The sequence below is a fragment of the Nicotiana tabacum genome, chromosome 19, assembly GCF_000715075.1.
Source record: "Nicotiana tabacum cultivar K326 chromosome 19, ASM71507v2, whole genome shotgun sequence".
In the NCBI taxonomy this organism is placed as follows: Eukaryota; Viridiplantae; Streptophyta; class Magnoliopsida; order Solanales; family Solanaceae; genus Nicotiana; species Nicotiana tabacum.
The window spans coordinates 45,965,634-45,972,969 of NC_134098.1; positions in this window are offsets into that span (position 1 = coordinate 45,965,634).

Here is a 7,336-nt window from a genome sequence, read left to right on the forward strand (position 1 = left end):
TTCTTACAGGAATATTAGGAAACGAGCCAAAGAAGTGAAAATTATCTCAAAAAGGAGTAAAATTGGACAACCACCAAAAAGGTCTACAGTGCAGATCGCACAATACTGTGTGCGGCTGCATACTCTAAAGAGGCTCTGATAGATTTTCTTCATAGAGTGCGGACCGCACAATTATTGTGCGGTCGCAGAAGACTAGATTCAGAGAGCTGAAGTTTGGGAGCTTGAAGATGTGCAGACCGCACTATTATTGTGCGGCCACACTCATAAATGTGCGATCCGCAGAATGGGATCTTGATCCAGTCCAAGAGAAAGAGTGCGTCCGCACTCAAATATGTGCAATCCGCACAATGAGAGGAAGTGCGGCCGCATCTCACTTTTGTGCGACCGCAGAAAGCCATACCAACTTGTCAGTCTCAAAGTGCGGACCACACATAGAATTGTGTGGTCGCACAACCTTCACAGGGACAATTTTGTCAGATATTTTCAGCTGGGTATAAATAGATCTTTTTGTCATTTTTAGGTTAAGCTGGGTGCACTTGAACATTCAGAGCCGTTTTTCTTTACTGTATTGGGCAACTTTGTACTAGTTTAGCATTTAAACATTAGATTTTCTTTCTTTAATCAATTATTATGCATTTTATCTTAGTTTCTTCTTTAATTTCTTCATTTTCCATGAGTAGCTAAACCCTTAGCTAGGGTTGTGACCCAACCCTAGTATAGGTACTTAATGGGTGATTGATTTATGGCTTATTTATGATTGGGTATATGAATTTTAGCCGAGTTCTTGCTTGATTTTGAGAATTGATGGTTGCAAACATTGATTCATGCCTAATTGACTTAGTCTCTACTTGAGGAAGTGAGACTAAGTCTAGGAAAACTTGGCTAACAAGAAATTTGGGTGAACTCAAGAAATCGATAGCCCTAATAAAAGGGTCTAATCTAGAGATATTAAGACCCGACTTGAGCATTTATCACTTGTTTCGTGAGATACCCATTTGGACTTGAGAAATCCGAATTGGGTAAAATCACTCAAACTATCGAGAGGTATAAAGTGAGTAATTACGTGTGATTACTATATTGTATCCCGATCAACCAAACATGCCCTAAAGCTATAAATCTTTTAGGTAACCGACTAGGCGGAAGTCGCAACCCTAGATATTTTATAACTTGAAAAACAACCAAAACCAAAAATATTGTCTCTTAGCTTTACAATTGCAAGCATTAGCGTAAAAGTAGAAGTAGAAACAATAATTGAAAATGTGAAAGTGTAATCTTAGGCACGTCATATATTCACACTAGATATATACCTAATCCCACATCAAACTCCATGTGGGATCGACCCCGACTCACGTTGGGTTTTTATTATTGCATCGACCGCCTCGCAAGCTAAATTAATGGTGTGAGTTTGGGCGACATCACATGTGTGATTGAGTTTGGAGGGTCATGGGATTAGCTCTTTCCACTTGCGGAATTTGCCTACAACAACAGTTATCAGTCGAGCATCCAGATGGCACCGTATGAGGCTCTGTATAGTAGGCGGTGTCGGTCCCTTAGTGGGTTGGTTCGAGCCGGGCGAGGCCAGATTATTGGGTACAGACTTGGTCCAGGATGCCCTGGATAAGGTGAAGGTGATTCAATATTGACTTCACACAGCCCAGTCCAGACATAAGAGTTATGCGGATCGGAAGGTTCGCGATGTAGCATTCATGGTTGGAGAGCGGGTCTTGCTTTGGGTATTGCCTATGAAGGGCGTTATGAGGTTCGAAAAGAAGGGCAAGATGAGCCCGAGGTGCATTGGTCCTTATGAGGTGTTGCAGCATGTTGGGGAGGTTGCTTATGAGGTTGCCTTACCTCCCAGCCTAGCAAGAGTTCATCCGGTATTCCACGTTTCTATGCTCTGGAAGTATCACGGTGATCCGGTTCATGTATTGGATTTCAGCTCAGTCCTGTTGGACAAGGACCTATCTTATGTTGAGGAGCCAGTGGCTATTTTGGACAGGCGGGTCAGAAAGCTAAGGTCAAAGAACATTGCTTCAGTAAAGGTTTAGTGGAGGGGTCAGCCAGCCGAGGAGGCGACTTGGGAGGCCAAGCATGGTATGCGCAGTCGTTATCCTCATATTTTCACCACTTCAGGTATGACTTTATGCTCGTTCGAGGACGAATAATTATTTTAAGAGGGGAAGGATATAATGACCTGGCCAATCGTTTTCAAAGTTATAGCCCTGATCCTCTATTAACTGCTTCTCCCATATCTATTTCTGCTATTGTGACTTGTCGGGAGGTTTAACCCTTAGGATATGGACCGTAGTCAGAACTGTATGAAGACGACTTCGGAATGGAGTTTCGTTGGTTCCGTTAGCTCTGTTGGATGATTTCGGACTTAGGGGCGTGTCCGGATGGTGTTTAGGAGGTCTGTAGCTAATTTAGGCTTGAAATGGCGAAAGTCGAATTTTTGGAGATTTTGACCGGTAGTGGACTTTTTTATATCGGGGTCGAATTCCAATTACGGAAGTTGGAGTAGGTCCGTAGGGTTGAATATGACATGTGTGCAAAATTTAGGGTCAATCGTACGTGGTTTGGTTAGTTTCGGCATCCGTTGTCGGATTTGGAAATTTCAAGTTCTTTAAGTTTGAATTAGAGGATGATTCGTGATTATAGCGTTGTTTGATATGGTTTGAGGGCTCGATTATGTTCGTATGGTATTTTAGGATTGGTTGGTATGTTTTCTTGAGTTCCCGGGTGCCTCGGGTGAGTTTTGAGGGCTTAACGGATCAAAAGTTGGATTGGTGTTGTTGTTGAAGTCTTCAGGCATCTAGTGTTTTCGCACCTGCGGCGGGGAGACTGCATGTACCGGATCGCGCGTGTGGCGCAAAAACGCAGAAGCAGAGATTAGAGGCATGGCCAGGGATCGCAAGTGCGAGGGAATTTCCGCATCTGCAATGCCTGCAGATGCGTTATAGGAACCGCAGGCGCGGTGAATGACCGTAGAAGCGGACAGTGCTGTACAGGCACGCACACGCAGGTGCGGACCCCTTGCCGCAGATGCGGTACCAGCCCCCTTTAGTGATTTTCGCACCTGCGATGGATTTCCTGTAGGTGCGTACCGCAGGTGCGGTTGAAGGCTCGCAGAAGCGAGTTTACTGGGCAAAAAAGAATAATTCAAAGGTTGATTACCCATTTCGATTTTGGGAGTTTGAGAGCTCGGTGTGAGGCGATATTTCGAGATTTGTTCAAGGAGATTGTTGGGGTAAGTGGTTCTAACTCGGATTGGACTATCTTTCATGAATCTATTGCTATTTTCATCATCTAATTAGGGATTTGAGTTGGAAATTTGGGGGGAAATGGTAGAAACTTCATGGACTAAAATTTCGAGTTTGGGAAGGTGATTTGAGGTCGGATTCGAGTAATTCTTGTATGGTTAGACTCACGAGTGAATGGGTATTCGTATTTTGTGACTTTTACCCGATTCCGAGACGTGGGCCCGGGGAAACTTTTTGGGGCGATTTTCTAATTTCTTGCTTTAGCTTTGATTTCATTAATTAGATTAATTTCTTATAGTTGTATATATGGTATGAATTTGATTTTGGCTAGATTTGGGCCATTCGGAGTCAGATATTCGTGGAAAAGGCATTGTTACCGATTAATTGAGCTTGGTTGGAGGTAAGTGGCTTGTCTAACCTTGTGTGGGGGAGATCCCCTTAGGATTTGGTACTGTTGTGATATGTGAGCGCCGTGTACGTGAGGTGACGAGTACGTACACGGGCTATTTGTTGAAAAATCTGATTTATTTTACTGAGTAGCGATTTGTTTCCTTTAATTTGAGTTATACCGTTTAAATAAGTATTAGTCTATTTTTCATTCTTAATTGAGTTATCCCAATATGCGTAGTTATCCTGTTTAGTCTAATATCGCATGTCTATGTGCTTTAACTGCTTATTTGAACTCTGTGAAGCATGCCTAGTTGATTTCCTATTTTTCCTTGTTCTTTATCAGCCTTAACTATAAAATTCTTGTTGTTAACTATGGTATTTATCGGTTGAGCTGTGTGTTTACTTTTGAGACTACTAGGCGGTTCCTCGGGAGTTCTCCCTGCACATTTACTTTTAAGACTATGAGGCGGTTCCTCGGGAGCTCTCCCTGTATATTTACTTTTGAGACTACAAGGCGGTTCCTCGAGAGTTCTCCCTGCACATTTACTTTTGAGACTACGAGGCGGTTCCTTGGGAGTTCTCCCTGTATATTTACTTTTGAGACTACGAGGCGGTTCCTCGGGAGTTCTCCCTGTATATTTATTTTGGGACTACAAGACGGTATCTCGGGAGATCCCCTGTTGTTTACCCCTGTGTGTTCTGTGTTGCTACTTTCCTATGTTCTCTTTGTTTAAATTCTAGTCTCTTATTATATTGTACATTCTCCTGCTTTATTTATTATATACCAGTGGGCCTGACCTGGCCTCGTTACTACTCGATCGAGGTTAGGCTTGGCACTTACTGGGTACCGTTGTGGTATACTCGTGTTACTCTTCTACACATGTTTTTGTGTGCAGATCCAGGTACTACTTATCAGACCCGCTATTAGCTGAGAGTGCTTGCTACTATACGGAGACTTCAAGGTACATCTGTCGCGTCCGCAAACCTCGGAGTCCCACTCTATTCTCTCCTATGGCATTTACCTTCCATACTTATTTTGTTAGACTCTGGTGTATATAGATACTAGTTTCCTTCTGTAGCTTGTAACTTACGATGTTCCGGGTTTTGGGAAGACAGTGTATTATAGAGTATTGGTTATTGTACATGCCGAGCGGCATTGTTACTAGTTATTCAGTTATCCACTGTTGTTAGTTGCCAAGTTTTACTTTCATTTTTGTTATATTTCCGCAATTTGTTAGGCTTATCTAGTCGTAGAGACTAGGTATCGTCACAACATTATACGGAGGTAGTTTGGGTCGTGACACCTTAACCCCAACCGCGTTGTTATCCTTCACCATCCGTCTCTACAAAATGGCTATGGGTTGGACCAGAACTTGCCCATCATCACCGCATAACGGAAGTTGTTGCTGAGTGATGATGTCAGGACCTATCCGATTCTTCAACTGAGATGCATGGAAGACAGGGTGGATCTGAGAACCTACTGCAACTCTAAATGGTATGCCACTTCTCCTACTCTCTGTAATACGCGATATGGCCCGTAATACTTCGCACTAAGACCTTAACCCCAACCATATTTTTATCCTTCACCATCTGTCGCTACAAAATGGTTATAGGTTGGACCAGAACTTGCCCATCATCACCGCATAACAGAAGTTGTTGCTAAGTGATGATGTCAGGACCTATTCGATTATTCAACTGAGATGCATGGAAGACAGGGTGGATCTGAGAACCTACTGGCAACTCCAAATGGTATGCCACTTCTCCTACTCTCTGTAATACGTGATATGGCCCGTAATACTTCGCACAAAGCTTTAAATTTTGCGGATAGCCACCAAGGTCTTTCTGTAGGGTTGTAGTTTTAAGTATACGAAATCCCCTTCCTGTAGACTCTTTCAGTTCTATTCTTGTCAGCAAAAAACTTCATTCGAGCATGTGCAAGCTGTATATTTTCCTTAAGTTGCTGCAGCATATGCTGCCTTTGAACCAAGATTGCCCCTACTTCTTTGTAAGTTGAGTGAGGAAGGGATCCCAAGGGTAACTGGGATGGAGAATAGCCATACACTACCGACGGTTTGATGTCTTGAGTAGCTTCACTTTATGTATTGTGACATGCATGCGTGGTTGGTTTCGATTTTTGAGAAGTTCGGAGCTGATTTGGAAGAATAATCCTCAATTCGGATGCTTTAAGTTGAAAGAGTTGACCTAGGTTTGACTTTCGAGTAAATGATCTCGAAATCAAGATTTGAAGGTTCCAATAGGTTCATAAAATAATTTTGGACTTAGGCGTATATTCGAGTTGAGTATCGGATGGTCCGGGAGCGTTTCAACGCTTAATGTGGAAAGTTCGCATTTTGAAGGTTTTAGAATTTTTTAAGTTTGAATTAAAGTGGACATTGGTATTATCAATGTCCGTTTAGGATTCTGAGCCTTGGAATAGGTTAATATCATGATTTGTGACTTGTACGTAAAGCTTGGCATCATTCCGTAATGTTTAAGTATGATTCGGAAGCGTTCGTCGAAGTTTGAAAGTAAAAAAAGAAAGATTTTGATCGTCGATTTGTGATTTTGATGTTATTCATGGTGTTTAGAGCCTTTAAATAAGTTTGGATAAGGTATTGGGACTTTTTGGTGGGACTATATGGGGTCCTGGGTGACTCGGGTGTGTTTTGGGATGGTTTCGAACAAAGTTTGGATGAATTGCAGCTGCTGGTTGCTGGTTTTATTCGTCGCAAACGCGGAAGGAAGCTCACGTTCGTGAAGAAGGAGTTGAGCTGGAGGATAATTTGTGCTTCATGTTTGCGACAGGCTCATCGCGTTCGTGATTTTGTGGGGCAGAGGTGAATCACATTCACGACAGGGGGTTCGTGTTCGTGAAGAGGAAGCTGGGCCTGGAGATTTTGGCCTTCACTTTCGCATATAGGGTGTTGCATTCGCGAAGGGTCCCCTAGTTGAGCATCGCTTTCGCGATCCATGCCTCGCGTTCGTGAAGAAGAGTTTTGGAGCGGGAGCTGGTTGAGCTTCTCGAACGCGGGGTATGCCGCGTTCGCTATAAAGGGTTGCCTGGCAGTGTATAAGTTTGGAAAATGGGTTTTGGTTGATTTTACCTCAATTCTTCCATGGGAGACGAGCTTGAAGCGATTTTGAAGTGCCATTTTCATCATATATCATGTGGTAAGTGATTCCTATACCTTGTGAGCTAAATACATGAGTTATATATGGATTTAAACATGAAACTTTGTAGAAATTGTGGGATTTTAGGAAAAAACCTAGAATTTATATTTTTGGACTTTGACCACGAAATTGGACATAGAATCGGGAATAAATCATATATTTGAGTTCGTAGTATTATGGGTAGAAGTTATCTTCGAATATTTTTGGAATCCGGACACGTGGGTCCGAGGGTTGACTTTGTTGACTTTTGGAGCGAAGTTGAGAATTATTATAAATTGTTGAATTACGTGTATTGGAGCATATTTTAATTGGTTTGCATATTGTTTGACTAGTTTCGGATCGTTTGGCATTGATTTTGGAGCAAGGTAAGTCTCATGTCTAACCTTGTGAGGGAGAAACTACCCCGTAGGTACTAAATTGTTACGTGCTACTAGTTTTGGGTGCTACGTACGCACGAGGTGACGAGGGCCCGTATATAGCTAAATTCATGCTTATGTCTAGGTAGACTTAGGATT